At 36.6% G+C, this 9527-nt stretch overlaps 1 long non-coding RNA gene across 1 annotated transcript; it reads left to right on the forward strand.

Moving 5' to 3' along the window:
• The first annotated feature begins 4570 nt into the window (after positions 1-4570).
• LOC130456360 (uncharacterized) lies at positions 4571-9065 on the forward strand. The gene is made up of 2 exons (XR_008915106.1): positions 4571-4943; positions 8060-9065. It is a non-coding gene; the product is annotated as an uncharacterized LOC130456360 (long non-coding RNA).
• Positions 9066-9527: the final 462 nt, after the last annotated feature.

Here is a 9527-nt window from a genome sequence, read left to right on the forward strand (position 1 = left end):
ATTATTTTTTATTACTTAACAATGTCCTTCTTTCCCTCTTACTGTAAATCTCCTTGACCAGAGAATGTTTTATGATGTTGAAGTATCACTGTGTATTCTTGAATTTCTAGCAAATAAGTTATTATTGTAAAAATTTGTCATTTATCTAATTATTTTATTTGCTGATATATAAGTGATTTTACATACTCAAGAATATTGACTTGATGTGTAAAGCTTATTAAAGGGAAGTCGCAGGTGAGCTTTAGTTCATAAACAAGTACAGAAGAAAGCAATACATTCTCTCTTTCCCTTTCAGAACTAGAAAAATAATATTCTAATTTCCCTTTCCTTCCAGAGTTGCCAGTTACTCTCTTTAATGCTGCATGCAAGAATTAATACACAATACACACTTAAAAATTAATTCTGGTTTAATAGTATGAAATTGCAGGGAAAATATAGACATAAAACTTCCAAAACCTGGGTCTTAATCAGCCGCCAAGAGGAGAAGGACTACAGGAAGAACTCTGAAATCAAGAAGTAGTTAAAGAAGCAAGTTTAGTGCCCCTTTGTGTTACCAAAGTACTTAATAAAGGCTTGTAGTTCTCTGTCCAGGGAAACTGATCTCATGGGTTCTCATTAGTCCTTACTATTTTGGGTAGCAAGGTTTGCCAAACATGCATGGAATTCAGAGAGATCAAAACCCTCTTAGTCACTAAGTAGAGATTGGCCTCTGCCCTTCAGGAAATCTCCACTGGTCACTGCATTTCCTTACTTTACCCACTATTCTGTCTCAGTCATTCACTCAGAATTCCATAAGAGTTCACTTGTTTTACCTGTAGACAAAACCCAGTATAAAAGTACAACTAGCAAATAAATAAGGCAATGAAAAGCCAGGAACTTCAAAATGCTAGTCAATGCTAATTTTTCAGGTAGTGGGAATGTAGGGGAAGAGAATGGAAGTGGAGAGTATATAAATTCACCAGGTCCCAGCAGGGATATAAGGCAAGAACATTCAGACAAGCAGCAAGTTCTCTTTGGATAGATCACTCCTTAAGTGGATCTGAAAGCTAGAGAAAGGTCTAATTGTTCATTATTACCATTAATAGTGGGTAGCTTTTCACTTTTAAAGGGTGTTCCTGGTCATTTATATACACATTGTACATCTGTCTCCACTGAGTTCCCACATTCCTGCATCTCCTACCTATTATGATCCTTTAATTTCTCCTTTAAGCTGTAAAAACTGCAATTCTCAGTAGCTCTTGCTGCCCAAAGAGGGCTAGTTTAAGAAACTAAGAAGTGAGAAAACTATGTAATGGAGTCTAACAAAGCCCCTCAGTGACAGACACTCATTTCTGTTCAGCTCAGTCTCCCAATACCAGTGACTCACCCTGTACTGCTATGCTCTGATCATCTCTACTGTAGACTCCTACTCTACTACTCTGGATCAAAAAGTGGGAAGAATCATACCCTGATAACTCTTTTTGCATTCCATCCTACACCTCTCTGGTAACAATCTCTCCATTTCAATCTCACACTCCACAAAGTCGGCTCCTTTTATCCAAGAACTATGCCATTCCTTGTCCTCCAAACTTCTGAGAACCTGAAGCAGATGAAAGCTTCCATTCCCTTTTCATCTCCAAACAATTGATTCTCACCAGTCTATGGGGATAAAGGTGTAACATTCACGTTCTACTTTTCTATTTTATGATTTTGTCCAGACATATCACTGTCCCTGATAGAGGATAAATTAACCTGATTATGTGAGCTGAAGGCTGAGAAAAGTTTTCTCTAAGAGGCACAAATGCCTGTTTCTGGAGTTTATTGATTTGCTATTATGAATTAGCTAAAATCTATACCTTCTCTTTGAAGATTAAAATAAATAGGGTCTCTATGACATACTGGTCTTTGATATTCAGCAATCATCTATTAATTACTTGACATAGGCAGAGAACTGTGCTAGATACTGGGTAAACAAAGATAAATAAGATAAAGGCTTAGAGCTTATGATCTAATCAGATAATAAAGTAGAAACTTAGGTGAATATAAAGTAAAATAGGTCAAGGACATAAAAGGACTAGGAGATGATATAACAATTGTGGCTTATTTTTCTATTGTACTTATGATTTACAAAACCTTTCCTTATGAAAATGCTATGAAGTATCCTCATTTTATTTTAAAGGAGACAATGAGGGTGCTCAATTGGCCAAAATATATAGCATCTAAACAAAGGGGATTCTGACAGCTATATAGGTAGAGATAGAGATATAGAGATAGATAAGCTATATTGAATTAGATTAGAAAGATATACAGACAGATAGACAAATGGATAGATATAGGCATCAAAGTCAGAATAGGCTAGGTAGGTAAAGAACAATGACCTTGGCTCCTTAGCTGATCTTTTGTTCTAGCTCAAATTCATTTGCATGCCAAGCCAGGGAGGAGCTTAGGAATAGCTTGCTATTAGTTACGTTCAAGAGAGAATTCTAACAAAAATGGGAATTAAAAAATAAAAAGAAGACAATTTCAGCTTGGAGACTGTTTGCTTTTTGGTTCTTTGGTTTTTGTTAGCTTACTTCAGTAGCTATGACAAAAGGTTTCAGCTGACTGATGCTGATATCAGCAGAGCAATGCCTTGCTGAGAACATGTGCTTTGTAGTTACCAAGAGTCATCATGAAATCTATGGAGACCAGTAGAATGATGTTCATAATAGGGATGCCATAACCCAAAGAAGTCAGGCCCAATGAGAACTGTACATTAACACCAACAAAAGACATATATGTTCCTGCAATGTCAGATATGAGTTGTTGCTCCATACATGTGATCTCGCCATAAGAGTATCCTATATCTGTGCCCCTCATGAGTGATTCCTATTCATATACACTTTCTCCACTGATGGTAGATATATACATACATGTGTGTGTGTCCTAGTTTTCTGGGGAGAATATTCTTTTGAAACTTGCAACTTCATTAAATTCCTTTGCCTTGAGTAATTATATCTTCTGTCTGACTAGATAAAAAGTAACACACTACTGGGGGCTCATAAATCAATATGATTTATATAGTTCTTTAAAATAGGGTTTGCTGTTTTGAGGACCTCAAATGTAAGAGGAGTCCAGATGCTACATCATTCAGATTCATCTGGGATCTTTCTCTAGAATGTCTTAGTAGTATATTGATTCATTGGAAAGAAAAATAATGCAGACCCATGATTGAATGGTAGGATTTTCTTATGTGTTCTTCTGCCTTCACCTTCTCCACCCAACCAGAAAAAAAATTGCTATTAAATAAATAACTACATAAAATGTATTGGGTTTTTTTTATTTGCATTGTTAAACTTTGTGGCTACAGTGTGACTGAACCTTGAGTTAGAGGTTCCTGTGGGTGTGTTAACTATGGCTTTGAGAAGCTATGGACACAGAGGATCTTGAATTCTGGTGTTCCTTGTGCTACATAACAATAAGAAACTGAAGTGGAAAGATGAAATTACCTATTCAAGTCAGACAGCCAAAAAGTGGCACACCTAGGATTTGTAGTTAACTATTCTGACTCTAAATCCAGAGTCATCCTCCTTCCTATATCATAACCACCACATAATTTGTCACTGAAAGAGAGATTGTTTTGGGGATGGCAGAAATTTTATTGAATAGATGCCATGTATTCAAGGATACAAAGGATGCCAGGTATGTAGGATGTAGGAGAAGCAAGGATTTCAGGTTAAAGGAGCACCGAGAACCTTTTGAACAGCAATGTTTGGGACTTTGGAATCCAGACTGACTGGAATATAGTGATAATACCGGTGGCTATCAACATTTGCAATATTTAAGTAGTAGTAGTTCATATTTATAGTGTACTCAATACTAGCTGCCTAAAGTAGAAGAATAAATGAGAGGAATGGAAGAAAAAGCTGAGAAGGTAGACTAGAAACAGAACTTAGGGGGCTTTAAATGTCAACCTAAGGAGGATGTATTTTATCTTATAGGGAACAGGGAGCCATTGAAAGCTTGTGAGCAGGAGAATTTCATGGCCTGATATGTGATTTGAGAGGATTATTCCACTATCAGCATTGGTGGTGACAAAGCCATGTGTGCAGAGAAGGGTTGCCATGGCAATGTGCTGACAGAAGCCAGAGTTCTTTGGCTCAGGGATAATTCTTCCCTGGCTATGTGAGTCACTGAGCAGCTGGATGCTACAGGTCGACAGAATGTCTTTAGGGAGAAATTGTCAGTATTATTAGAAGGTGTTTACGTGGTGCTTTATTTGCAGAATGCTTTTCAGTCACTTTTAATTTGGAAAATATTAGGACAATTCTACTAATGTCTGAACACCAATTTTCCTCAGAGAAGGCAATTTGTGGGGAGCACTGAAAAAAAAGGGAACAGATTCATAATTTTTGCCATAAATGCAAGTGGCTGCCAAGACTGTCAATCTAAACAAATAAGGCCCATTCCTTTTTATGGAGATCTCAGGATGTTAGAAGAGGAAGGGATCTTAGAATCATAATATGTCAGAACCAGGTAGGATAATGACATAGGATAGAATGGTTTGATGTAATGGATCTTGGAAAATAGAATGTTAAAATATAATGTAACATACAGCTTACTATTTGCCTCTCCCACTCTGCCTTTGAGCTGTGGAGAATGGAGTTGGAGGTGGTTAAGGGAAATAAAAGGAGAGATGTAGCTGTGGTAGATAGCTGTGATGAAATAGGAGAAAGGTGCTGCAGCGATTCTTTGGTTCTTTGCTAATGCCAGCTGCTGAGATTATTCATCCTGTTCAACAACAAGCTAGTTGAGACTAGATAAGATAAAAGGTCCAGAAAATAATCAGCTAAGAGATGGGGCACTATCTCCTAAATCTGAAACAAGATCTTGGGTCCATCTCCTGTGCTGATAGTTTCAGAACTCTAATAGTTCCAGGCTTGTTTTATCTGTCTCAGATACATGAGGAAAGTTTCTCCAAGGAGGTAAAAGGAATTTTGTCTGAAAAGTTCATGGATGAAGGGGAGTTACATTCAACAAATATTTATTTAGTTCTACTATAGACAGAGAAAAATGACTCATCCCCTATCCCAAAGCAACTAACACTCTACTTGGATAGAATACAATGTGTACTCAAAAAACTAGAATAAAATGAAGGGTAAAATGGTGGGTAAAAGAGAAATCCAAATCAAATGCTCAGAGAAAATCATAGGAAGGAAAGAATAAATCTCTCCAAAATATTATCTTCCACCTTTTTAAGTTTAATTTGAAAGATTAATATTCTCATCATCAATTTCTTAAGTCTAGACAATTAGCAAAATATTAAATCTAAGTCTGACTGATAAGTTTGCCAGTTTTCAAGATATAAATGTTCACATTGAAAATTTTACCATCAGCTCTGCCAAGCCTCATTCTAATTGACCCCTGTACCTGGAAAAAACCCTTTGGATTGGAGGAATGAGGAGAGATCACCTTAAAAGGGAAGTGAATATCTAGTTTGAGTTTTTAAGGAAAAAGAGTTTTGAAAAGTGGAAGAGGTAGAAGTTAATTTCATGCATAGGGGATGACTTATGCAAATTAATGGACATTCAAGATAAAGATAATATTTAGTATTCAAAGAATAGCTGACTTCGAGCAGAGAAATTAGGCTAGAAAATTGGGTTGGAACTAGTCTATAAAGGGTTTTGAATACCCAACTGAAGAGATTATATTTCATTCTATACTCTATGTTGAACTGCTAATGTCTTTTGAGAGGGGAGGGACATGGTCAGACTTGTACTTTAGTAAGATTATTTTAACAATTGTGTAAAAAGGGACCAGATATGTGAAAAAGTTGGAGCCCTGGAATTCTCAGCATCAAGCCTTTTAAAAAATTGTTTTTGATAATTGTATTTTAATATCCATGGTTTCCTTTATAATCCTGTGTAATTTATTTACTTATTTAAAAACATTATTTAGTGAAGGGGTACTTAAATTTCATCAGATTGCCAAAGAAGTTCAAGACACAAACAAAAAGGGTTAAGAACTCTTGTGGATTAGGAAAGAAGTGATAAGGATCTAAATTAGTTAGCATGGTGAATAGAGAGAAAAGGGCAGATGTCACAGACTTTGTTAAAACAGAATAGATTATTGATTGTATGTGGAATGTGAAGGAAAAGAAAAAGTCAAGGAAAACCTTGAAGTGTGTAACCTGGGTAACTGGGAGCATGATGTTGCCTTCAATAAAAAGAAGGAAGTTAAGAAGTTGGAATAATATAGGGAAAAGAATAATTTAGTTTCAGAAATTTTTGAGTTTGAGGTGATTGAAGGAAATTTAAATGAAGGAAATCCTGGAGGCAATTGGAAATATCAGACTTGAGTTCAGAGGAGATATTACAGCTGGATATATAGATGAATATAAATATAGATTATATATATATGCATGTGGGATACTCTTCAGCAAATATATTTGGTATAATGGTCAGTCAGAAACCAGAAGATCATAAGGTAAGTAGAATAAATGAGTGGTTGGTTGTTGTCCTTCATATTTGAAAAGGACCAAAATGACATTACTCTATCAGAGTCAATGTACAGTGTGTCCAAATGTGGCTGATCAGAGCAATATGAGCTTGAAAGGCTCTCCCACAGGTCAGACACAAATAGCCAATATGAACATTTGGGATAGAGATATCTCTAAATTTAGACATTTCACATTTCCTTTGAGCTACTAAAATTCTGCTTTGCTCATAGAATACAGTAGTTTCTTTGATGAGGGCATGCCATGTTGCTTGGTCCTCTGCCAGTTTCTCTCATGTCTCTCTTTTTATATCATAGTTCTTCAGGGAAACCTTGAGAAGGTCCTTGCATTACTTCTTTTGAACTGTGTGCTTGCCTTGTATGAGTTCTCTGTAAAATAGTCTTTTAGGGAAACATACATTTCACATTTGAACAAGTTGGCCTGCCTATCAGCATCACACTCTCTGTAATAGAGTTTGAATGACTGGCATTTCAGCTTAAGAAAAGACCTCAGTGTCTTTGTCTTTGCCTTTGTCTTGCCAGGTGACCATCAGAATCTTCCTAAGACAATTCAAATTCAATTTCCTGTCATGGTGCTGGTAGGTTGTGCAGATTTCATAGGTATACCACACTGACATCAGCACAAGAGCTTCATAAACCTTCAGTTTGATAGGCAGCCTAATAATTCTTCTCTCCCACACTTTTCTTTAGAGCTTCACAAGCACTGAGCTAGCTCTGGCAATGTATGCATCAACCTCATCATCCAGGGATATGGACATCCCTCAAAAGTATACTGCCAAGACAAGTGAACTCATCTACAGCATTCAAAATTTCTCCATTTGTACCCATTGGTTCCATATATGAATGATACAATGCCAGCTAGTGTAGAATCACTGTTTTCTTAGTGTTAAGCATCAGGTCAAAATTAGCATGAGCAGAAGAGTAATGATCCACATTCTGTTTCATCTTAATCTCAGAGACTTCATTGGGTGCACAATCATCTATGAATAGAAAGTCATGCACCAACTCTCCCTACATTTTAGTTTTGGTTTGTAGCCTTTTAAAGTTAAATAATTTATCTTCAATGTAGTAGCTGACCCTGATACTATTTTCTTCCTAATTGAGGACATCTAAAATTAATATTGAAAACATAATTCAAAAAAGCATGTGAGCAAGCACAGAGCATTGTTTCATTGCATTGTTGTTTGAAAAAGTCCAAGATTATTGTCTATTATTCAGAAGCCTTACAAACATGCCATTATGGACCTGGCATACAATACTGATGAACTTCTCCAGGCAACCAAATTTTCCTGTGATCTTCCAAAAGTCCTCACAACTAACAGTATCAAAAGCTTTGGTTAGGTCAATCCTGCACACATACCTCTTTTCTGTTTCAGGAATTTCTCCTAGAGTTGTCAGGCAGCAAACACTATATTAACCATTCTTTAGTCCTTTCTGAAGCTACATTGACTCTCAGGTAGATGACCATCTTCTAGGTGAAGGATATCTATTAAAAAGGACCTGAGCAAGAGTATTGCCAGCAATGACCAAGAGAGAAACCCCTTTGTGATTGTCACAGGACAACTTATTTTCTTTTTCTTTATAGAAATGGACAATAGAGGTATCTTTGATCTCCTGGGGGATAACCTTCCCTTGCCATATAATTAAGAAGATTTCAGTCAACTTTTGATTGAGAAATGGATCCCTTGCCTTGTTACTCTCTGCTGGAATTGAATTGACGCCAAGGACTTTGTCACACAAGAGTAGCCTGGTGGCATTTAAAACCTTAATGGCTTCAGCATTGATTGGTGATGGTCTGTTGAGAATGCTATGGTGTTCATCCCATCTCTCCAGGATCATGTCCTTCTCAATGACCAATGTGACTTTATTAGCATGGAGTAGATGAGATGCACCATAGGTCTTTGACCCATAAATAATCATCAGGACATCATAAAAGTGATTTGAGTTGTTATCAGTATTAAACTGCATTCCACCTGCAATCCCACTGAACCAAAAATCCTGCATCTCTCTAATTTTCATTTGCACTTTACTTTTGGAGTTAAGCACTGCCTTCTTAGAGATAGACAAATCCTTAGGAGTTCTCAGTTTTTGTACTTTCTGAATTTCTTCTTCATTTTCATCAAACCAATCCTAATGTTTATGAGTATTCTGGCTCAGACAAGTAAATGCAGTGCAATACACCAAACCTATGAAAGCTACTTATTCTTTTTCTATTTCACTATTGCCAACCAAGTGTACACTCAGCTTTCCCTCCAAGTCAGCAACAAACTGTTCAGGCAAGGAGAAGCACTCCAATCTGTTGATGTTAGGTCTTTTGGTAGTTGCCTTACACTGGGGCTGCCACTTTTGTTAAATGTTAGCTCAAAAAGGATAGGTCTGTGATAAGTCTAGCATAATGAGCCACAAATTGCCTTCTTCATTCTGATACCCTGTCTATTTCTTCTCCTTACAGTGATAGTTTATTAAATACCAATGTTTGCTTCCATGGGTGTAAGCATGAAGTTTTATTATATTTAGGTAAGTGGAAGACAACATTGGTGATTAGAAAATCAAGAGATGAAAAGTCTTTTTGGCAAAAAAAGCAAAAAGAATGGCCAAAAAAAGTTGAAAAAGGAATAAATGACAATTGCTGTTGCTGTTTCTCACTTCATTCCTCCCAAGGACCCCATGCCATGATTTATAGTGTATGCCTCTTTTGTCATTAGAGTCACCCAAAAACTATGAGCTTATCTTTTGACACTGTTGATGAGTGTGTCCAAGTCTTCATAACATTTTTCTTTTATCTCGTCAGCTCTCCCTGTAGTAAGGGCATACACACTTATGATGGTGGCATGACCTTTTCCTGAAAATGGCAATCACATTATCATTAGTCTGTCATTCACTCCTTTGAAGAGTTATATAAGCTTGTAGATTTGTTTATATTTGATTGCAAAATCTATACCATGATGACATCCCTCCATGGTGACCACTCCAAAAAAATGTGGCTATATCTCCAACTTAGTCAGCTGGCCTTCATTTGCTTCATTTTTACTCAAGACAGCTATTTGGATTTA

Source organism: Monodelphis domestica, chromosome 1, assembly GCF_027887165.1.
Source record: "Monodelphis domestica isolate mMonDom1 chromosome 1, mMonDom1.pri, whole genome shotgun sequence".
NCBI lineage: Eukaryota > Metazoa > Chordata > Mammalia > Didelphimorphia > Didelphidae > Monodelphis > Monodelphis domestica.